At 42.8% G+C, this 24,756-nt stretch overlaps 1 long non-coding RNA gene across 1 annotated transcript in view; it reads right to left on the minus strand.

The window, feature by feature from the left end:
- LOC143768824 (uncharacterized) overlaps nucleotides 1-24,756 on the minus strand; it is a 139,903-nt gene that overhangs the window by 49,383 nt on the left and 65,764 nt on the right. Inside the window, exons 2-3 of the long non-coding RNA XR_013214052.1 lie at nucleotides 15,827-16,010; nucleotides 14,057-14,159 (exon numbers count right to left, since the gene is read on the minus strand). This is a non-coding gene — a long non-coding RNA (uncharacterized LOC143768824). The remainder of the gene's footprint in view (nucleotides 1-14,056; nucleotides 14,160-15,826; nucleotides 16,011-24,756) is intronic.

A 24,756-nucleotide genomic window follows, 5' to 3' on the forward strand; every position in this document is an offset into this window, starting at 1 on the left:
CACCCTCAACCAACACCGGAGCAGGAGGCTCCACGGAAGGCACAACCGGTACCTCATACCTGCGCAACAATGACCGATGGAAGACATTATGAATAGAAAAAGATGCAGGGAGGTCCAAACGAAAGGACACAGGGTTAAGAATCTCCAATATCTTGTACGGGCCGATGAACCGAGGCTTAAACTTAGGAGAAGAAACCTTCATAGGGACAAAACGAGAAGATAACCACACCAAGTCCCCAACACAAAGACGAGGACCAACACGACGACGGCGGTTGGCAAAATGCTGAGTCTTCTCCTGGGACAACTTCAAATTGTCCACCACATGCCCCCAAATCTGATGCAACCTCTCCACCACAGCATCCACTCCAGGACAATCCGAAGACTCCACCTGACCGGAAGAGAAACGAGGATGAAACCCCGAATTACAGAAGAAAGGAGAGACCAAGGTGGCAGAACTAGCCCGATTATTGAGGGCAAACTCCGCCAAGGGCAAAAAGGCAACCCAATCATCCTGATCCGCAGACACAAAACACCTCAAATAAGTCTCCAAGGTCTGATTAGTTCGCTCGGTCTGGCCATTAGTCTGAGGATGGAAAGCAGACGAAAAAGACAAATCAATGCCCATCCTAGCACAGAACGCTCGCCAAAATCTAGACACGAATTGGGTTCCCCTGTCAGAAACAATATTCTCCGGAATACCATGCAAGCGCACCACATTTTGAAAAAACAGAGGAACCAGCTCGGATGAGGAAGGCAATTTGGGCAAGGGAACCAAATGGACCATCTTAGAGAAACGGTCACACACCACCCAGATGACAGACATCTTCTGAGAAACAGGGAGATCAGAAATAAAATCCATGGAGATGTGAGTCCAAGGCCTCTTCGGAATAGGCAAGGATAACAACAATCCACTAGCCCGAGAACAACAAGGCTTGGCCCGAGCACAAACATCACAAGACTGCACAAAACCTCGCACATCTCGCGACAGGGAAGGCCACCAGAAGGACCTAGCCACCAAATCCCTGGTACCAAAGATTCCAGGATGACCTGCTAACGCAGAAGAATGGACCTCCGAGATGACTCTACTGGTCCAATCATCAGGAACAAACATTCTACCAGGCGGGCAACGATCAGGTCTATTCGCCTGAAACTCCTGCAAGACCCGTCGCAAGTCTGGGGAAACAGCAGATAATATCACTCCATCCTTAAGGATACCTGTAGGTTCAGAATTACCAGGGGAATCAGGCTCAAAACTCCTAGAAAGGGCATCCGCCTTCACATTTTTAGAACCTGGTAGGTAAGAAACCACAAAATTAAACCGAGAGAAAAATAACGACCAGCGCGCCTGTCTAGGATTCAGGCGCCTGGCAGACTCAAGATAAATCAAATTCTTGTGGTCGGTCAATACCACCACCTGATGTCTAGCCCCCTCAAGCCAATGACGCCACTCCTCAAAAGCCCACTTCATAGCCAAGAGCTCCCGATTACCAATATCATAATTTCGCTCAGCGGGCGAAAATTTACGAGAAAAGAACGCACAAGGTCTCATCACGGAGCAGTCGGAACTTTTCTGCGACAAAACCGCCCCAGCTCCGATTTCTGAAGCGTCAACCTCAACCTGAAAAGGAAGAGTAACATCAGGCTGACGCAATACAGGGGCGGAAGAAAAGCGGCGCTTAAGCTCCCGAAAGGCCTCCACAGCAGCAGGGGACCAATCAGCAACATCAGCACCCTTCTTAGTCAAATCAGTCAACGGTTTAGCAACATCAGAAAAACCAGTTATAAATCGACGATAAAAATTAGCAAAGCCCAAAAACTTCTGAAGACTCTTAAGAGAAGAGGGTTGCGTCCAATCACAAATAGCCTGAACCTTGACAGGGTCCATCTCAATAGAAGAGGGGGAAAAAATGTACCCCAAAAACGAAATCTTTTGAACCCCAAAAACGCACTTAGAACCCTTTACACACAAGGAATTAGAGCGCAAAACCTGAAAAACCCTCCTGACCTGTTGGACATGAGAGTCCCAGTCATCCGAAAAAATCAAAATATCATCAAGATACACAATCAAAAATTTATCCAAATAATCACGGAAAATGTCATGCATAAAGGACTGAAAGACTGAAGGGGCATTTGAAAGACCAAAAGGCATTACTAAGTACTCAAAATGGCCCTCAGGCGTATTAAATGCGGTTTTCCACTCATCCCCCTGCTTAATTCGCACCAAATTATACGCCCCACGAAGATCAATCTTAGAGAACCACTTGGCCCCCTTTATTCGAGCAAACAAATCAGTAAGCAGTGGCAAAGGATACTGATATTTAACCGTGATTTTATTCAAAAGCCGATAATCAATACACGGCCTCAAAGAGCCATCTTTTTTAGCTACAAAGAAAAAACCGGCTCCTAAGGGAGATGACGAAGGACGAATATGTCCCTTTTCCAAGGACTCCTTAATATATTCCCGCATAGCAGCATGTTCAGGCACAGATAGATTAAATAAACGACCCTTTGGAAACTTACTGCCCGGAATCAGATCTATAGTACAATCGCAATCTCTGTGCAGAGGTAGTGAACCAAGTTTAGGCTCCTCAAAAACGTCACGATAATCAGATAAAAATTCCGGAATCTCAGAGGGAATAGATGACGAAATGGAAACCAAAGGTACGTCCCCATGAGTCCCCTGACATCCCCAGCTTAACACAGACATTGCTTTCCAGTCGAGGACTGGGTTATGAGATTGCAGCCATGGCAATCCAAGCACCAACACATCATGTAGATTATACAACACAAGGAAGCGAATAATCTCCTGGTGATCCGGATTAATACGCATAGTTACTTGTGTCCAGTATTGTGGTTTGTTACTAGCCAATGGCGTGGAGTCAATACCCTTCAGAGGTATAGGAACTTCCAGAGGCTCTAAATCAAACCCACAGCGTTTGGCAAAGGACCAATCCATAAGACTCAAAGCGGCGCCAGAGTCGACATAGGCGTCCGCGGTAATAGACGATAAAGAGCAAATCAGGGTCACAGATAGAATAAACTTAGACTGTAAAGTGCCAATTGAAACAGACTTATCAACCTTCTTAGTACGTTTAGAGCATGCTGATATAACATGAGTTGAATCACCACAATAGAAGCATAACCCATTTTTTCGCCTAAAATTCTGTCGTTCGCTTCTGGACAGAATTCTATCACATTGCATAATCTCTGGCGTCTTCTCAGTAGACACCGCCAAATGGTGCACAGGTTTGCGCTCCCGCAAATGCCGATCAATCTGAATAGCCATTGTCATGGACTCATTCAGACCTGTAGGCACAGGGAACCCCACCATAACATCTTTAATGGCATCAGAGAGACCCTCTCTGAATTCCGCCGCCAGGGCGCACTCATTCCACTGAGTAAGCACAGACCACTTACGAAATTTTTGGCAGTATATTTCAGCCTCATCTTGCCCTTGAGTCAGGGCCATTAAGGCTTTTTCAGCCTGAATTTCTAAATGAGGTTCCTCATAAAGCAACCCCAAAGCCAGGAAAAACGCATCCACATTGAGCAACGCAGGATCCCCTGGTGCCAAAGCAAATGCCCAATCCTGAGGGTCGCCCCGGAGCAAGGAAATTACAATCCTAACCTGCTGTGCAGGATCTCCAGCGGAGCGAGATCTCAGAGACAAAAATAATTTACAATTATGTTTGAAATTCTGGAAGCGAGATCTATCCCCAGAGAAAAATTCAGGTAAAGGAATTCTAGGTTCAGATGTAGGAGCATGAATAACGAAATCTTGTAAGCTTTGAACCTTCATAGCGAGATTATTCAAACCTGTAGCTAAACTCTGAGGATCCATATTAATCAGGTGAAATCAGAACCATTCAAGGATTAGAAGGAGAGAGAGACGAAGGCTGCAGTAAGCAGAGATGCTAGTGAATAAACTAATGAGCAAACTCAGGAAAAAAAAAAAAAAAATCTCTGCAGACTTCTTTTCTCTCCTTTCTTCTGCCAATTATTTTAACTCTTGGCCGGCCAAACTGTCATGGTTCTCAATGGCAAGAGAACGTAATAAAGCATACAAAAGGACTAGCTCTTGGAAGATGGGAACTCGAGCTGACCATGAGCTAAACCTACCGCACAACTAACAGTGGCCGGGTAGCGTGCCTACGTTTTATCCCTAGACGCCCAGCGCCAGCCGGAGAACTGACTGACCCTAGCAGAGGAAAATACAGACCTGGCTTACCTCTAGAGAAATTTTCCCCAAAAGGCAGACAGTAGCCCCCACATATATTGGCGGTGATTTTAGAGGAAATTGACATACGAAGTATGAAGATAGGTTTAGCAAATTTGAGGTCCGCTTACTAGATAGTAGGAAGACAGAAAAGGGAACTTCACGGTCAGCTGAAAACCCTTTCAAAATACCATCCTGAAATTACTTTAAGACTCTAATATCAACTCATGACACCAGAGTGGCAATTTCTGCTCACAAGAGCTTCCAGCCTCAGAAATATTCAATCACAGAGAACTGGAACAAAAATGCAAAACAAACTTAGGACAACAAGTCCAACTTAGCTGATAGTTGTCTAGGAGCAGGAACATGCAACAGAAAGGCTTCTGGTAACATTGTTGGCCGGCATAGAAATGACTGAGGAGCAAGGCTAAATAGAAAACTCCCACATCCAGATGGAAAACAGGTGAACAGAGGAGATGAAGCACACAAGTGCAGTACCACCAGAAACCACCGGGGGAGCCCAGAAACCAAATTCACAACAGGAACACCTGTATAACATCTTCCACAGTAAAGACGTTTTCTGCTTCCAGCCATCTCCGACATGCCTGGGACATCTTATGTGCATACATCCTAAACGATCCCCCCGTAGTGCATGGGAGGTCTCGGAACTTGGCTCTATATGACTCTGGGGTGATAGCATGGTAATCCAGGATAGTCTGTGCTTTACAATGTTATAATCCCGATTACGCTGTGAGTCATGTTGTGAATTAGACTTTTTGGCTCCCTCTTGTGGTCACTAGTGATATGACACTTTGATATTCCTTCCCTTGCTTGGTACCCACCTGGCCTCGTTAGTCCAGGGGTGTAGCTATTTGAACTTCCTGGATTTTCAGTCTGGTGCCTGGCATCGTTGTAATCAGATCCTTCTGTTTGCTCCTATCTGCTGGTCCTGGTTCTTTGCAAAATTAAGCTAAGTCTTGCTTTCTTGTTTTTGGTTATTTACTGTGCTCTTATTTTTGTCCAGCTTGTACTAAATGTGATTCCTTATATTGCTGGAAGCTCTAGGGGGCGGATGTTCTCCCCCCGTGCCGTTAGACGGTTCGGGGGTTCTTGAATATTCCGCGTGGAGTTTTTGTGAGGGTTTTTGCTGACCATATAAGTCATCTTCCTATATTCTGCTATTAGTTAGCGGGCCTCTCTTTGCTAAAACCTAGTTCATTTCTTGCGTTTGTCTTTTCTTCTTACCTCACCGTTATTATTTGTTGGGGGCTTGTATCCAACTTTTTGGGGTATTTCCTCTGGAGGCAAGAAAGGTCTTTCTTTTCCCTGCTAGGGTTAGTTAGTTCTCCGGCTGGCGCAAGACGTCTAGAATCAACGTAGGTACGTTCCCCGGCTGCTGTTATTTGTGTGCTAGGTTCAGGTATATGGTCAGCCCAGTTACCACTGCCCTATGAGCTGGGTTTTATGTTTGCAGACTTCGCTATTGTCTCCGAGACCCCCTGCCATTGGGGTCATAACAGAGTCAATGGTTCGGTAAGCCTCCGCCATTCTACCGTTCAGGAGTCCCACTAACAAACGCATCCAGCCAGAGTGGGGCACCTCCATCACAGCACACTGCTGCTCAAAGTCCTTAAAGAACCCCTCCACATCTCCGGAAGCCTCATCAAATGGCTTAAACTCTGTCCGGGTGATCTGTACAGGCTCCCGGATCGTTGGGTTTACATTCCACATTGCGTTACTCCCTCTTTCAAGCTCCATTGCTTCTTGTGTCCGCTGTGCCCGGCGGGCAGCCTCCTCCTTGTACTCCTGAGAGATGCCTGGGCCCAGAACCGCCATCTCTTCTTCGTACCACACCACCCACTGGCTTTTTGGGGTGGGGGTCTGTTGTGAACTCTATTTTTGGGCTCCCTCTAGTGGTCACAAGCGGTACTGTGTAGTGTTGTCTTTCTGCAGGTTGGCAGCATCAGCTGGTTCGTTATCCTTGGTTGGTTTCCTATTTAGCTCACCTGGATACTCAGTTCCTTGCCTGCTCTCAATGTATTCAGTGCTCTTCAGATTCCTTGTGACTACCTTGCTCCCAGTCTCTCCAAGACAAGCTAAGTTTTTGTTTGTTTATTTTTTGATTATCAGCATTCATCATGTTTCTTGTCCAGCTTGCTAAAATGTGATTTCCTCGCTTGCTGGTTGCTCTAGGGGACTGAGTTTCTCCCCCCACACCGTTAGTTGGTGCGGGGGTTCTTGAAATCTCAGTGTGGATATTTTTAGGGTTTTTTACTGACCGCACAGACCCCTTTTCTATTTTCTGCTATCTAGTATTAGTGGGCCTCATTTGCTGAATCTGCTTTCACCCCTGTGTATGTGCCTTCCTCTTACCTCACCGTTATTATTTGTTGGGGGCTTCTATATCTTTGGGGATTATTTCTCTGGAGGCAAGTGAGGTCTTTCTTTCTCTCTAGGGGTAGTTAGTTCCTCAGGCTGGCTCGAGACGTCTAGGATTTTAGACACGTTCACCGGCTACCTTTAGTGTGTTGGATAGGTTCAGATTTGCGGTCAGTCCAGTTTGCCACCTCTCTAGAGCTTGTCCTATGTTTTGTTACTTAGCTGGAGTATTTTGTGATCCTCAACCACTAAGGATCATAACAGGGGTCCTCGTCTCCAGTGCTCTTCCTTCAGAATATGGGGGAAGGTGGGCGGGCTGGCACCCACCAGTAGGTCAATTAAGGCCTCTTTAGTCAGTCCCTGGTAGTTCAGGCCCAAGTCTCTGGCTCTCTCCTGTAAACTGGATACAGTCCAATTTCTGTACTCACTCTGTGGGTGGTTCTCCATTAGGTTATGCTCTGTTGATCCCGCTGCTTACCACCAGTTGTCACAATTTCCTTCTCCGGTATCACACAATCAACAGAGCTTATGTATTTGACAAGTGGGCTGTTTGCTGCTATAGCTCTAGTGAGAATAGCAATAATCCACTACTTATTTCCCAAAGATAAAGCTGACACTTCTCCCCTTACTCGTAGCTACTACTTCTGTCCCATGACCCACCTTAGTCCACTCACACTTTTTTATACTGAATCCGTCCAAATCCTATTATGCCCAGTAGTGATGAGCGAGTGTGCTCGAGTGCTGATAGAACATTTCGGGGTGCTCAAATACTATGCTAGAGTTGCGGCGGCTGTTGTTCGTCAGCCACAACATATGCAAAGATTGCCTAACAAACAGGATATCCCTGCATGTGTTGTAGCTGTCAAACAGCTGCGAGAGATGCAGCCGTGGCGTCTCAGGCATATTTTTAGATTACGCCAAAAATACTCGATTAGGACACGAATGGGCTCGTATAGCACCTTATCTGAAGATGCTCGCTCATCACTAATGCACAAGTCTTCTGTATATTGCACCTCTTACCTCCTCCTTGAGCTGTTCGTAAGACACATAAGCAATGGAGGAGGAGTTGTCCTATGCTAGGCATGTTCTAAGTGTGAGGCTAGTCCTCCAGGAGCTGTAAAAAAAATAGGACTTTTTTGTTTAAAGGGAATTTGTCAGCAGGATTTCACACCAAACAATATGTATGCTCAGGTAGCTCTTTCAAAAACACATTCAGCAATACACTTACATGACCAGTCCGTTCCTCCATTACTGAGAAATCAGTGCTTGAATTGATATGAAAATGAGGAGGTAGAACTATTGTAGATCTAAAGCCTCTGTCACTTCAGCTCTATTCCCCTCCCAGCTTCGGGCAAAGCAGCTGTCAGTCAAGCAAGAGAGGGTGGTTCTGGGTGCAGAATAGAGCTAGAGTGACAGAGGCTTCAGATCTACTATAGCCATTTTCTTATCAATTCAAACTCTGATTTCTCAGTAACGGAGGATCACACTGGCCATGTAAAGATAAGGCTTTGAAAGCACTACAGGCACATATAAATAGTTTGGGGTGTCAAATCTTGCTGACAGATTTTATTAAAGATACCAGTTAGTTGTAGAATGTTTAAGTGCACATATGTGTCTTCCAATGTACAGACTGACAAGACTTTGTTGGGTAAAACTTTTTTACCTACTTCCTAAGAGTTGCCATTTTAGAAGGTTAGTCTTTAACTCTGTGCAATGCCATGTGGCTGTGATACAATAGTCTCATGGTACCCCTAATACTATATTGGGGTAGGTACACTAGGTGGTCCAGCTGATGCACTGCTAGCCATCCTGCAGCTGCAATGCAGATATCCAATCTACAGCAGTCAGATATCACGTAGCCATAGCATAACAGCATCCTAACCAGGATCCAGATGCACCAGCTGATCACGAATGGTATAATTGTAGTTTTCTATATGTTGTGTCGGGGTTATATTCGAAGATATACATTATATACTGTATACATTGAATAGTTGTTTCTATGTATTGCACAAGTCAAATATTCATTATTAGTTGTAACTTTGATGGACTCGTCTCGTACGGTCCTCGAATCTTATATTGACGTGAACCGTACTTCAGGGTATTGGAAAAGAAAAAAATCACCGCAAGACAGATGCTTCATTTCAATTTGGATCACAGTCGTGCTGCTATGAAATGGAAGAGAGAACACAGCAAATATAAATCACTGAGCTTAACTCAATCAATTATCCAATCTCCCTGATCTTACCAACATTGTGCAGCCGGCAGTAGATATTAAAATGGACTGCGGATTAGATTTCCATGGATGTAATAGCAATAGAAGTATGTTACACAGCGCTCCATATTGGCTTTGACAACAGGCAAATCCCAATATGTCAATTTGTTTCCAACTAGTATAAGCTTTCAAGCCAAGCGTCCATTACGAACGGCTTCCAAAGAAATCACATTTTTTAGAATTGTTTATTTTTGAAGATTTTGGAGGGTGAGGAGAGGGAGGGCCTTAACAACTAACCTCAAATAATGCATCAAAAAAAGACAAAGAAATACTGCCTAGAATTGTGGCGAAGCTTCAAAAAATAGTGAATGCATCAAAAAAAGAAAAGGATGTAGAAGCAGATGGCCATAAAATTACAAAATTTTATTAGAACATTTTAAAAAAATATAATACATGCAGTAAGCAATAAAAAGTGGGGATGAAACTATGCAAAAAACGCAAACCACCACGCAGGTTATAGATTGCACTATATGATTAATGTCAAAACATGAGAAAGGAATATAAATAACCAAAGAGTAATGAATGCATAAAAAATATTTCAGATGTTCACCAAAAAATGCATATGCCCTTAATTAAATTGTGCCCATGATGAGTAAAAAAGTATACACAATAAAGAGGCTTTTTAAATAATGAAATAGGGAAAAAGGGTGATCCTTTGTATTAGATATGTAAGACCCAGTGGTTCAAATTAATATATAATGACCTAAATAATTAAGTGTGCACACTTCCCCGCAAATGAAGCTACACGTGAAACGCGCGTCGGGTTGCCGCTGCCGCCCGCAGGTAATTACATAGTATGTTTCCCTTCTAATGCTATCCAAACTAACTTTTGTATGTACATTGTCCCATGCTTAGGCTGTTAATTAATTATTTAGGTCATTATATATTAACTAGACTGTGGCCCGATTCTAACGCATCGGGTATTCTAGAATATGCATGTCCCCGTAGTATATGGACAATGATGATTCCAGAATTCGCGGCAGACTGTGCCCGTCGCTGATTGGTCGAGGCAACCTTTATGACATCATCGTCGCCATGGCAACCATTATGACATCTACGTCGATACTGTGCCCGTCGCTGATTGGTCGAGGCCTGGCGGCAGACTGTGCCCATCGCTGATTGGTCGAGGCAACCTTTATGACATCATCGTCGCCATGCTGTGCCCGTCTCTGATTGGTCGAGGCCTGGCGGCCTCGACCAATCAGAGACGCGGGATTTCCAGGACAGACAGACAGACAGACAGACAGACAGAAAGACAGACAGACAGACAGACGGAAAAACCCTTAGACAATTATATATATAGATTTGAACCACTGGGTCTTACATATCTAATACAAAGGATCACCCTTTTTCCCTATTTCATTATTTAAAAAGCCTCTTTATTGTGTATACTTTTTTACTCATCATGGGCACAATTTAATTAAGGGCATATGCATTTTTTGGTGAACATCTGAAATATTTTTTATGCATTCATTACTCTTTGGTTATTTATATTCCTTTGTTACGTTTTGACATTAATCATATAGTGCAATCCATAACCTGCGTGGTGGTTTGCGTTTTTTGCATAGTTTCATCCCAACTTTTTATTGCTTACTGCATGTATTATTATGTAATATTTTTTAAAAAATGTTCTAATAAAATTTTGTAATTTTATGGCCATCTGCTTCTACGTCCTTAACCTCGAAATAAGTTGCATTGTGTATTTGGGCTCACAAATAGGAAGCCAACCCAAATGGTAGAATTCAGTTTTCCAGTGCCAAACCGCGAAAACGGACTTCTTACTGTACTGTGTTCCTGTTCAGGATCGGCAGCCTAATAAAGCTTGTTGAAAGGCTGGAGTGCAGCTAAGCAACAAGTTTTAAGGCTGTGGGCACTTCTGGCACCATCACAGCCATGCCAAGTAATAGCATGGTTGTGATTGGCCAGAGCACCATGTGACCCAGCCTGACAGTGTAAAATAAATAAATAATTTAAAAAAAATATTGTGCGGTCCCCCGTATTTTTAATAACCAGCCAAGGGAGAATAGACAGCTGTGAGCTGGTCTTATTATGCTGGGAAGGGGTCAATCTCCACGGACCATCCCAGCCAATTAATATCAACCCCCAGTTGTCTGCTTTACCTTTGCTGGTTACTAAAGTGGACCCTAAAAAAATTACGTGGGGTCCTCTCTAATTTTCATAACCAGGTAAGGCAAAGCAGACAGTTGCAGGCTGATATTAATAGGCTGGGATGGGTTATGGAGATTGGCCCTTTCCCAGCATAATAAGACCAGCTTACAGCTGTCTGGTTTCCCTTGGCTGGTTATCAACCCCTTCCCGCCGCGGCCCTTTTTCGTTTTTGCGTTTTCGTTTTTCGCTCCCCTCCTTCCCAGAGCCGTAACTTTTTTATTTTTCCGTCAATATGGTCATGTGGGGGCTTATTTTTTGCAGGACGAGTTGTACTTTTGAACGACACCAGTGGTTTTACCATGTCTTGTACTAGAAAATGGGGAAAAAATTCCATTTGTGGTGAAATTGCAAAAAAAGTGCAATCCCACACTTGTTTTTTGTTTGGCTTCTTTTTTTCTAGCTTCACTAAATGCTAAAACTGACCTGATTTTATTATTCTCCCGGTCATTACGAGTTCATAGACATCAAACATGTCTAGGTTATTTTTTATTTAAGTGGTGAAAAAAAATTAAAAAGTTTGCTAAAAAAAAAAATGCGCCATTTTCCGATAACCATAGCGTCTCCATTTTTTGTGATCTGGGGTCAGGTGAGGGCTTATTTTTTGTGTGCCAAGCTGACGTTTTTAATCAAACCACTTTTGTGCAGATAAGTTCTTTTGATCGCCCGTTATTGCATTTTAATGCAATGTTGAGGCGACCAAAAAAACGTAATTCTGGCGTTTCAAATTTTTTTCTCGCTACGTTGTTTAGCGATCAGGTTAATGCTTTTTTTTTATTGATAGATCGGGCGATTCTGAATGCGGCGATACCAAATTTGATTTAGATTAGATTTTTTTATTGTTTTATTTAGATGGGGCGAAAGGGGGGTGATTTAAACTTTTATATTTTTTTATTTTTTTCATATTTTTAAAAACATTTTTTTAACTCGTGCCATGCTTCAATAGCCTCCATGGGAGGCTAGAAGCTGGCACCACTGGAGCGGCTCTGCTACATAGCTGCGATCATCAGATCGCTGCTATGTAGCTGAAATGCAGGTGTGCTGTGAGCGCCGACCACAGGATGGCGCTCACAGCAGGCCGGCATCAGTAACCATAGAGGTCTCAAGGTTACTGTCCTGACACATCGCCGACCCCCGATCATGTGATGGGGGTCAGCGATGCGCTCATTTCCGGCTGCACGGCCGGAAGGGGTAGTTAAATGCAGCTGTCAGCGTTTGACAGCGGCATTTAACAGGTTAATAGCGGCGGGTGAATCGCGATTTCACCCGCCGCTATTGCGCGCACATGTCAGCTGTACAAAACAGCTGACATGTCGCGACTTTGATGTGGGCTCACCGCCGGAGCCCACATCAAAGGGGGAGACATGACATGCGCAGTACTAGTACGGCGCATGTCGTAAAGGGGTTAAAAATATGGGGGGGACTGCATGTCGTGTTTTTAAAATTATTTATTTATTTTACACTGTCAGGCTGGGTTACATGGTGCTCTGGCCAATCGCAGCCATGCCATTACTTAGCATGGCTGTGATGGGTCCAGAAGGGCCCACAGCCTTAAAACTTGCTGCTTGGCTGCACTCCAGCCTTTCAACAAGTACAGTAAGAATTCCGTTTTTGGGTTTGGCACTGGACATTGGCCCCTTCCCAACGTAATAAGACCAGCCCTCAAGTGCCCTAGAAATGGAACATCCATTAGATTCGCCAATTTTGGCACTTAGCTTTGGCTCTTCTCGATTGCCCTGGTGCAGTGGCAATTGGGGTAATGGGATTGTGAGGTTGAAGTCAACAGTGTAATGTCACACACAAGGCACTGCTCCACTCCTCCATTTGGACCTCCGCAAACAGGTTCAAGATTATTATTATATTTTTTAATATGTTATTTTAAGCAATTTCCCTATCCACATTGGTTTGCAGGGCAATTGTCCTGCTCTCACCCCCATTTTGCTTTTCTTTCCACCCCCCTAGCCCTTACTACACTCAGTTTACAGCCATTTTGCAGCACTAAAGTTCAGGTCAGCATTGACTTATATGGGATTTGGTCCATGGTCAAGTTCAGGTACCCGAACCAAACTTTGGACTAAAAGTCGGCCGAACCCGAACTTCCATGGGTCCGTTCATCCCTACTCACAATCATGATGCTGGATTTTGCTTTCCAGGGCAGAAGGGTCTGGTATTTGCTTGCTTCCATGTTCCTTTTCAAAACCCTTTGGCATATACCTCCTTACTTGTTTACTATGGGTACTTTTCCTCTGTACAGGAAAGGATTGCACAGGTTCTCCAGAAATGGGATGGACAAGTACTTAGTCCTTCTTTCTCTTCCACAGCCCTATATGGCTACGTTCTGACATTCCACACTGAAAAGCAGATTTTTTTTTTACAGAATTTTATTTGAAGTATGTGGCATAAAAGGGGATATCCTAGATTTTTACAAAGGCATGTAGTTACTAACAGAGGCAATTATCTGTCTGTTGTACCTGGCGCCGGTCATTGACCGCTCCTGCCAGAGATTCAGATGCTCACTGTCAACAGAGCAGCAGTTTCTCTTCCTGTTGACAGGGCGGGACTACTGGTATCATGCTGATTGACAGCTGGCTTCCCCCAATTAGGCAGCAGAGAGCAGGCTGTAAATCAGCGTGACACCAGTAATCCTGCCCTACCAATAGGAAGAGAAACTGCTGCTGTGTTGATGGCGAGTAGCTGAATCTCTGGCAGGAGCGGTCAATGACCGGCAGTGGGAACAACAGGCAGGTAGTTGCTTCTCTTAGCGACTACGTGCCTTTTTTTTTTTAAGGTCCCAGATATCCCCTTGAAATATCCACAGCATGTTGAAGATTGTAAAAGCTGCTTTGCTTTTACACCAAAACTTCCCTGACCTGACAATAACTTTAGATGACATGGACTTTCTTTCACCCAAATGTAACATATTACTAATGGTCGAGCATACCAAAAATAAGCAATCCTTAGAAAAAACTAAACACTTTGTGTCTTTAAAAAGTAATAATTTTAACCTCATAATGACCAAATACCTTAAATTTATGGCTTCAGGGCCTTGACATTACCCCATGCTACTGTGCCAACTTAAAGCTTCGGCTCTCTGGTATGGTCTTCAGTTTTCAGACACAGGAGACCCTGGGAGGAACACAAAAGCAGATTATTACTGCTTCTGACTTCTATTTCATTGCCTAGACAGCTTGAGCACTGGTTAGTGTATAGAAGCTTTGGCCAAGCCTATGATTTTGTAGGACCTGGCAAACACGTGATCGCTGGATCTCTACTAGCATAACAAAACTGTTGAGTCCTATCAGACCCAGATCAGCTCTCTTAGTAACCTATGTCACTGTAATGGGCTGTTTTCCCCTGTAACTGAGGCTAATATAGATGCCCCAGTTACAGTGGGAAAAAATTATCAATGCAGGAAAAATATGTTCCCCATGGTTCTTTTATGATCTATTGGTGTAGAACTTAGGTAAAACAAATATGTACACATATTTTTATTATTTTTAACAAGTCATAAAAAAATCAGATTCCTTGCATATAAATTATATTTTACTACCTACGTGTAACAAAAGGAAAAAGAACACAGTATCCAAACAATCATAATCACCTGGTGAATTCATTTCACAGGTTACTTGTTGTAAAATGTAAACAGTAAAATAATATATACCATAAATGAAAAAAACTAAACCAAATAACAGCAATGTCTGTGAAAAAAAAAAAAATTTAAAGCTGCTGAAAAAAGGGAGTAAAAATGAAAAAAAATAATAATAAACTAGCTGGACATGAAAGAATTAATCCAAAATAAAGTATGAAACTTTGGTGTTCTCTAGGGCTTAATAAAAAGACTTCTACAGCATAGGATTGATCTATGTTTATTGTTAGTGGTACCTCTAGACACTGGGTAGAGGGATCCTCTAGTGGCGGCAGGGTGCACTAGGGTCCCTAGGGTTAGCCATCGTGGAGCAGGGGCGCCATAACGCTCCCCCCTAGGGTGCCAACCCCCGCAGTTAGGTAGGTAGAGCTTAGGCAATATACCAGGGACATCTAGTTTACCCCAATGTTTTAAAAGGACTTTTTGAGCACTTTTTTTGATTTGTGTCTGTTTTTTGTCACTTTGGTGTGAACCAATTGTGGATTCTTTTAATTAATAAAGTGGTACTGGAATAGAGTATTTATATGAGTACTAGACTGTGGCCCGATTCTAAAGCATCGGGTATTCTAGAATATGCATGTCCCCGTAGTATGTGATTCGCGGCAGACTGTGCCCGTCGCTGATTGGTCGAGGCAACCTTTATGACATCATCGTCGCCATGGCAACCATTATGACATCTACGTCGATACTGTGCCCGTCGCTGATTGGTCGAGGCCTGGTGGCCTCGACCAATCAGAGACGCGGGATTTCCATTATGACATCATCGTCGCCATGCTGTGCCTGTCGCTGAATGGTCGAGGCCTGGTGGCCTCAACCAATCAGAGACGCGGGATTTCCAGGACAGACAGACAGACAGACAGAAAGACAGACAGACAGACGGAAAAACCCTTAGACAATTATATATATAGATGTCTTAATAAAAAGACCTCAGTTTGCAAAGTCAGATTTTTTGTTTTCTTTTAATAAGGGCTATATCTAAATACGTAACACAATTTATCAAGACATTTATGAAGATGTTACATTATAAATTCTATTTAAATGCAGCTGTGCAGCAAAGTATGGAACACAGTGTGAGTAATTTACAGATAATTTACTATTTATTGTAAATAATTTTGTTATCCAGCCATGGATGTAATCTGTACATTACCTTAGACATGTCTGCCCCCTGCTGGCCAGGTGCAACTGTTTGCTGTTTGCACCACCTACTGTAATTTGTTTCTGCAGCTGAAGGCTGGATATAAAAAATGGGCTCGGAGCCAGACATAAATTGGAAGCAGGCAGATTGACATATCCCGTGAACGTTTCTCCTGTGTGAGATTTTCAGTGGTTTCCTGTGGGAGATAAGCTGTGACTCATTGAGGTGACAAAACCACAAGCAAAGTAGAAGTGGCTAAATACAATGGTGTTCTAGAAAAATCTGCTAATCTGACTTGTTTCTTTCCCCAACACCAATTATCCCTGGATCTACACTTCCTTGCTCCTGGTAATCTCTGGTTATTTTACAGCAGATTCCTAAAATATCTCAAGTCCTAAAACTAATTTACTCATCTGCTGAGAATTAACAGAAGTGAGGAAATCTCCTTGATTGCTCCTTTTCCAGAATTTATTGCTGTTCTAGATATAAATATTTACACTCTGAGAAATCTCTGGAATTCAGTCTTACTAAGAATCAGTCATTCTGTTTTCACTGTTTGTCACATTCTGTGGTCATTCTTCAACATCTCCTCCTATGAAGGCATTTACACTTTTTTGGCAAGTTCTAAAAAATCTAGTTGGCCATTAGTTTTTTTTTTATACATCTTCAGTGCATTTTTTATCTTAAATGTCTGTATTGTAACATAGTTATTAAGGTTGAAGAAAGTCCATCTAGTTCAACCCATAGCCTAACCTAACATGCCCTAACATGTTGATCCAGAGGAAGGCAAAAAAAACCCATGTGGCAAAGAGTAAGCTCCACATTGGGGAAAAAAATTCCTTCCCAACTCCACATACGGCAGTCAGACTAGTTCCCTGGATCAACGCCCTATCAAGGAATCTAGTATATATACCCTATAACATTAGACTTTTCCAGAAAGGTATCCAGTCCCCTCTTAAATTTAAGAAATGAATCACTCATTACAACATCATACGGCAGAGAGTTCCATAGTCTCACTGCTCTTACAGTAAAGAACCCGCGTCTGGTATTATGCTTAAACCTTTTTTCCTCCAGACGTAGAGGATGCCCCCTTGTCCCTGTCACCGGTCTATGATTAAAAAGATCATCAGAAAGGTCTTTGTACTGTCCCCTCATATATTTATACATTAAAATAAGATCACCCCTTAGTCTTCGTTTTTCCAAACTAAATAGCCCCAAGTGTAATAATCTATCTTGGTATTGCAGACCCCCCAGTCCTCTAATAACCTTGGTCGCTCTTCTCTGCACCCGCTCCAGTTCGGCTACGTCTTTCTTATACACCGGAGACCAGAACTGTGCACAGTATTCTAAGTGTGGTCGAACTAGTGACTTGTATAGAGGTAAAATTATGTTCTCCTCATGTGCATCTATGCCTCTTTTAATGCATCCCATTATTTTATTTGCCTTTGTAGCAGCTGCCTGACACTGGCCACTGAATATGAGTTTGTCATCCACCCATACACCCAGGTCTTTTTCCTTGACGGTTTTGCCCAGAGTTTTAGAATTAAGCACATAGTTATACATCTTATTACTTCTACCCAAGTGCATGACCTTACATTTATCCCCATTAAAGCTCATTTGCCATTTATAAGCCCAAGCTTCTAGTTTACATAAATCATCCTGTAATATAAAATTGTCCTCCTCTGTATTGATTACCCTGCAGAGTTTAGTGTCATCTGCAAATATTGAAATTCTACTCTGAATGCCCCCTACAAGGTCATTAATAAATATGTTAAAAAGAAGAGGGCCCAATACTGACCCCTGTGGTACCCCACTACTAACCGCGACCCAGTCCGAGTGTGCTCCATTAATAACCACTCTTTGTTTCCTATCCCTGAGCCAGCTCTTAACCCACTTACACATATTTTCCCCTATCCCCATTATTCTCATTTTATGTATCAACCTTTTGTGTGGCACCGTATCAAAAGCTTTTGAAAAGTCCATATACACTACGTCCACTGGGTTCCCTTGGTCCAGTCCGAAACTTACCTCTTCATAGAAACTGATGAGATTAGTCTGACTTGAACGGTCCCTAGTAAACCCATGCTGATGTTGGGTCATGAGGTTATTCCTCTTCAGATACTCCAGTATAGCATCCCTTAGAAAGCCCTCCAGGATTTTACCCACAGTAGAGGTTAAGCTTACTGGCCTATAATTTCCGAGTTCAGTTTTTGTCCCCTTTTTGAATATTGGCACCACATTTGATATACGCCAGTCCTGTGGTACAGACCCTGTTATTATGGAGTCTTTAAAGATTAAAAATAATGGTCTATCAATGACTGTACTTAATTCCTGCAGTACTCGGGGGTGTATCCCATCCGGGCCCGGAGATTTGTCAATTTTAGTGATTTTTAGATGCCACCATACTTCCTGCTGGGTTAAGTAGGTGACACTTAATGGGGAGTTTTTGTTATCACTAGTCATATTGTCTGCTATGGAATTTTGTTTTGTAAATACTGATGAAAAAAAGTCATTTAGCATATTGGCTTTTTCCTCATCCTCATCCACCATTTAACCAGACTATTTTTAAGGGGGCCAACACTATCATTTTTTAGTTTCTTACTATTTATGTAGTTAAAGAATATTTTGGGATTATTTTTACTCTCTCTGGCAATGAGTCTCTCTGTCTCAATCTTTGCTGCCTTGATTTGCTTTTTACAGAATTTATTTAATTTTCTGTATTTATTTAATGCCTCCTCGCTACCTACTTCCTTTAATTCTCTAAATGCTTTCTTTTTGTCACTTATTGCGCCGCTTACAGCTCTATTTAGCCATATTGGTTTCCTCCTATTTCTAGTATGTTTATTCCTATACTTTATATACTGTGCACAGGTCCTATCCAGGATGCTAATAAACGTCTCCCATTTTCTTTGTGTATTTTTGTGTCTCAGGATATCGTCCCAGTTAATTGCACCAAGATCCTCTCTCATCCGTTGGAAATTTGCCTTCCTGAAGTTTAGTGTCCTTGTCACCCCTCTACTACCCATCTTTTTAAAGGATACATGAAAACTTATTATTTTGTGATCACTATTCCCCAAGTGACCCCCAACCCTTATATTTGATATGCGGTCTGGCCTGTTGGTTAATATTAGGTCTAGCAGTGCCCCCCTTCTTGTTGGGTCCTGAACCAGTTGTGAAAGGTAATTGTCTCTCATAGTTGTCAAAAACCGATTACCTTTACTGGAACTGCAGGTTTCTGTTCCCCAATCTATTTCAGGGTAGTTGAAGTCCCCCATAATAATGACTTCTCCTTGAGTCGCAGCTTCATCTATTTGCTTTACAAGGATATTCTCCATTGCTTCCATTATTTTTGGAGATTTATAACAAACCCCTATCAGTAATTTATTATTTTTCCCCCTCCCCTTATCTCCACCCACAGGGACTCTACATTTTCATTAGATTCATCTATATTATCACGCCGGATGGGTTTTAAGGACGATTTTACATACAGACACACCCCTCCCCCTCGCTTATCTGTACGGTCATTTCTGAAAAGGCTATAGCCCTGCAAGTTAACAGCCCAGTCATGGCTCTCATCCAGCCACATCTCAGATATCCCCACCATATCATAATTATGCTCCAACAACATTAATTATAATTCATTCATTTTGTTGGCGAGGCTTCTGGCATTAGTATACATGCACTTTATGTATCTCTCTGCACCTCTATTCTTTCTTAAATTATTAATTGTTCTAACCCCACCCCCCATGCCACCGCCACCCCCAACTTCCTTATTTGTGCCCAGGTCTCTAGCTGCACTATCTTCCCCTCCTATAAATTGAATACCCTCGCCCCAATCCTTAGTTTAAACACTCCTCCAACCTTCTAGCCATTTTCTCCCCCAGCAAAGCTGCACCTTCCCCATTGAGGTGCAGCCCGTCCCTAGCGTAGAGCCTGTAGCCAACTGAGAAGTCGGCCCAGTTCTGCAGGAACCCAAACCCCTTCTTTCTACACCAATTCTTGAGCCACTTATTAACCTCCCTAATCTCCCGTTGCCTCTCTGGCGTGGCACGTGGTACAGGCAGTATTTCGGAAAATACCACGTTGGAGGTCCTTGCTTTCAGCTTGCAGCCTGATTCCCTGAAATCATCTTTAAGGACCTTCCACCTACCTCTAACTTTGTCATTTGTGCCAATGTGAACCATGACCGCTGGGTCCTCACCAGCCCCTCCCAGTAATCTGTCCACCCGATCAGCGATGTGTCGGACTGGAGCGCCAGGTAGGCAGCACACCGTTCGACAATCCCTGTATTTGTGACAGATTGCCCTATCTGTTCCCCTAATAATTGAGTCCCTCACTACCAGCACCTGTCTGGCCTGCCCTGCTCTCCTATTTCCCTCCTTACTGGAGCAGTCACTCCTCCGGCTTTCAGAGGACATGCCCGGCTGCGGCAGTGCTACCCCTGTACTGGCACCCCCTCATCTGCCAACTTAGCAAACTTATTGGGGTGTGCCAGATCAGGACTAGCCTCCCTGGCACTCTTCCCTCTACCCGGCCTTCTAACTGTCACCCAGCTTGCTGCTTCACTGTCCTGCAGCTCCATCCTACTATCCCCCCCTCATCTATCCCATTGAGCATCTGCTCAGTGAGTAGAAGACTCCTCTCCATATTGTCTATGGATCTCAGTGTTGCCAGCTGCACATTTAGATCCAGAATCTGGGTTTCCAAATGCACAACGTGCTCACATCTCGCACAGCAGTATGCACCCTCGACCGGCTGATCAAGGACTGCATACATGTAGCAAGATTTGCACTGGATGGCATTAATTCCTAATGGGGATTGCACCAAACAGAAACGTAAAATAAAAATAAATACAAAGTATTAATAAAATACAGACAGCAATTCCTCCCTTGGAAACTCCCTGAATCCAAAGTCACTGAATCACAAGTCACACACTTACGCTCAGGTCACACTTACACTCAGGTCATACTCAGCTCGCTCACACTCGCTATGCTGAAGATTTAAAGATTTTTTTTTCTTCTTGTTAATAATGTGAGTTAATAATTTTTACAATTGGAATTCAGATTTTTTTGTGGCATTCAGCTCCTTCTTAAGAAGTCGAAAGTGGCCAGTTCTTCCTTTATTTTGTTCCTGCTGCTCATTAAACTATTATGCTTTTTTTTCTTTCCAAATCTGCCATATGGTTCCAGAGATATCCAATATTCATTTTTATGGTCTCTACCTAGGGGGCAGTGCTTAAGGGATCCTCTGGGGCGTGTCTTTAGGCTGCTTTGTATTATTACCATGAGAGCACCGCCTCTTTGTAAAGACCATTAAATAAAAAAAAGTCCATATCTCTGGAACTGTATGGCTGATTTAAAGAGCACACACAAAAAAAATATTCAGGAGAGCGGCGGGAATAAAATAAAGGGTAAAAGCTGGTAATTTTAGACCTGGTGGCAGATTCTCTTTAAGATTGCTTGTTTCCCTGCTCACTGCAGCTGCGGAATAATTGTTCTAAGAATTAGTCAATGATCTTGTTCCGATATAGAGTTTGTAACTCTTTATCTGCCTTTTACCGAGTTCCTATCTGCTGATAAAGAAAAAGCAAGCGTTGATGGGACTCAATAGTTGCCTGATTGTCAGATATTTTGGAGTTATTAGACATGGGAAAATATATAAAAATGTTTCCTAGTGAACGGCCAAGTTTGTTTTGCTTTAAAATAATTAGAAAATAATGCATTACATTGCAGCTGTGCTGGAAACTTATACTTTATAGGTTCCCTTTGTGCCGCACTGACTCACAAGGGCATGGACCTCTGAAGGTGCTGGTGGAGGTATTGTTTTGCAATGGTTGAAGAGCCATAAGTTAAGTGGCCATTGGTATTTACCACACATAGACAAAATGTTGGTGATCAGACAGAGGGTGTCTATAAGCTCCTCTCCGTTCACTTTTTAGGGAGAATACTTGCAGTACCATTTACAGCCACTGCACAATGTATGGCACTGTGCTTCTTCTGGAGCGCCATGGTCACTTTAATCATTAGATCCCCAATTATTATTATTACTATTATATATATATATATATATATATATATACACTCACCGGCCACTTTATTAGGTACACCATGCTAGTAACGGGTTGGACCCCCTTTTGCCTTCAGAACTGCCTCAATTCTTCGTGGCATAGATTCAACAAGGTGCTGGAAGCATTCCTCAGAGATTTTGGTCCATATTGACATGATGGCATCACACAGTTGCCGCAGATTTGTCGGCTGCACATCCCAAAGATGCTCCATACAAGGCAGGATGGATCCATGCTTTCATGTTGTTTACGCCAAATTCTGACCCTACCATCCGAATGTCGCAGCAGAAATCGAGACTCATCAGACCAAGCAACGTTTTTCCAATCTTCTACTGTCCAATTTCGATGAGCTTGTACAAATTGTAGCCTCAGTTTCCTGTTCTTAGCTGAAAGGAGTGGTACCCGGTGTGGTCTTCTGCTGCTGTAGCCCATCTGCCTCAAAGTTCGACGCACTGTGCGTTCAGAGATGCTCTTAGGCCTACCTTGGTTGTAACGGGTGGCGATTTGAGTCACTGTTGCCTTTCTATCAGCTCGAACCAGTCTGCCCATTCTCCTCTGACCTCTGGCATCAACAAGGCATTTCCGCCCACAGAACTGCCGCTCACTGGATTTTTTTTCTTTTTCGGACCATTCTCTGTAAACCCTAGAGATGGTTGTGCATGAAAATCCCAGTAGATCAGCAGTTTCTGAAATACTCAGACCAGCCCTTCTGGCACCAACAACCATGCCACGTTCAAAGGCACTCAAATCACCTTTCTTATCCATACTGATGCTCGGTTTGAACTGCAGGAGATTGTCTTGACCATGTCTACATGCCTAAATGCACTGAGTTGCCGCCATGTGATTGGCTGATTAGAAATTAAGTGTTAACAAGAAGTTGGACAGGTGTACCTAATAAAGTGGCCGGTGAGTGTATATATATATATATATATATATATATATATATATATAGCGCCATTAATTCCATAGTGCTGTGCATGAGAAAAGGGGTTACGTACAGGGTTATAGATATCGTTAATAGTAAACAAATTTACACTGACAGACTGGTGCAGAGGGGAGAGGATCCTGTCCTTGCGGACTTACATTCTACCCAATCTGATATTGATAGTTCATCCTAACGATAGCTCATTATTATTACTATTATTTATTATTATTGTAGTGCCATTTATTCCATCGCGCTTTACATGTGAAAAGGAGTATACATAATAAAACCAAGTATGATAATCTTAAACAATACAAGTCAATTGACTGGTACAGGTGGAGAGAAGACCCTGCCCAAGAGTGCTCAAAATCTACAATGGACAGGTGAGGATATCAATAGTAAATGGTCACTGTTGTTTCAATAAACTTATAAACTGAATAACAAAATTATAAATCGCTTTATAGAAAATGTTGTCAATCCCTTGTAAAACTACCCTGAATTTATGGCCACTGTGTATTTCCCTCATCTGTAACTTTTTGTCCACTGACAGTTGTTAGGTCAAATCCTTCTCAGAGGACTATAATCATAACTATCATGCTACTCTGTCTCAGATGGAGCTCTCTTCTCTCACTCCTGGATGCTGTCACTTTGATCTCCTCTCTGACGTTTACTGTGTTGCTGTTACCTTGATCTCTCCTCTCTCACTATGCATTCACCTCAATCACCAGTCTAGCTGTCACTGTGCTGATTTATTTTAGATAGATTTCTCCTAACTCACTATGCTGTCACCTCAATCCCCTAAGTGACTCTCACTATGCTGTTGTTACCTCCATCTTTCCTCTCACTATGCTGTCAACTATCTATCCTCTCTAGCTCTCACTGTGCTGATGTCTCTCAGATGTATTTCTCCTATCTCACTATGCAGTTATCTCATTCTCCGTTTTGGTTGTCACTGCGCTGCTGTTACCTTGATCTCTCCTCTCTCACTATGCCGATACCTCGATCACCTTTCTAGTTCTCACTGCGCTTTTGTCTTTCAGATTGATTTGTACTATCTCTTTGTGCTGTCATCTCAATCTCCACTATGGTTCTCAGGGTATGTGCACACGTCAGGATTTCTTGCAGAAATTTCCTGAAGAAAAACAGAATTTTTTTTTTTTTTTGCGTTTTTTTTCGCGTTTTTTTAGCATTTTGCAAGCGTAATTAGCTTGAAGAATGCTAAAGTTTTCCAAGCGATCTGTAGCATCGCTTGGAAAACTGACTGACAGGTTGGTCACACTTGTCAAACATACTGTTTGACAAGTGTGACCAACTTTTTACTATAGATGCTGCTTCTGCAGCATCAATAGTAAAAAGATATCATGTTAAAAATAATAAAAAAAATAAAAAAAATGGTTATACTCACCCTCTGCAGACAGCCGACCTCATCAGCGGCATCCGTTCCTATAGATGGTGTGGTTCAGGACCTTCGATGACGTCACGGTCACGTGAGCGGTCACGTGAGCGGTCACGCGACCAATCACAAGACAGCGACGTCATCGCAGGTCCTGAACCACACCATCTATAGGAACGGAAGAGAGAGCATGCACCGCTGAGAGGCGGGAACACTCCGGGGCCATCAGAGGGTGAGTATATGACTATTTTTTATTTTAATTCTTTTTTTTTTGACCAATTATATGGTGCCCAGTCCGTGGAGGAGAGTCTCCTCTCCTCCACCCTGGGTACCAACCGCACATGATCTGCTTACTTCCCGCATGGTTTGCACAGCCACATGCGGAAAGTAAGCAAATCAATGCATTCCTAGTTGTGCGGAATCCCCGCAATTCCGTAAATTTAATTAACATGTTGCTTTTTTTTCCGCGATGTGATTCTTTTGCGGAAAAAAATGCAGCATGTGCACAAAAAATGCGGAATACACTGAAAATAATGGGAGGCATATGTAAGCATTTTTTTTTG

This window comes from Ranitomeya variabilis, chromosome 4 (assembly GCF_051348905.1).
Source record: "Ranitomeya variabilis isolate aRanVar5 chromosome 4, aRanVar5.hap1, whole genome shotgun sequence".
NCBI classification, from domain to species: Eukaryota; Metazoa; Chordata; class Amphibia; order Anura; family Dendrobatidae; genus Ranitomeya; species Ranitomeya variabilis.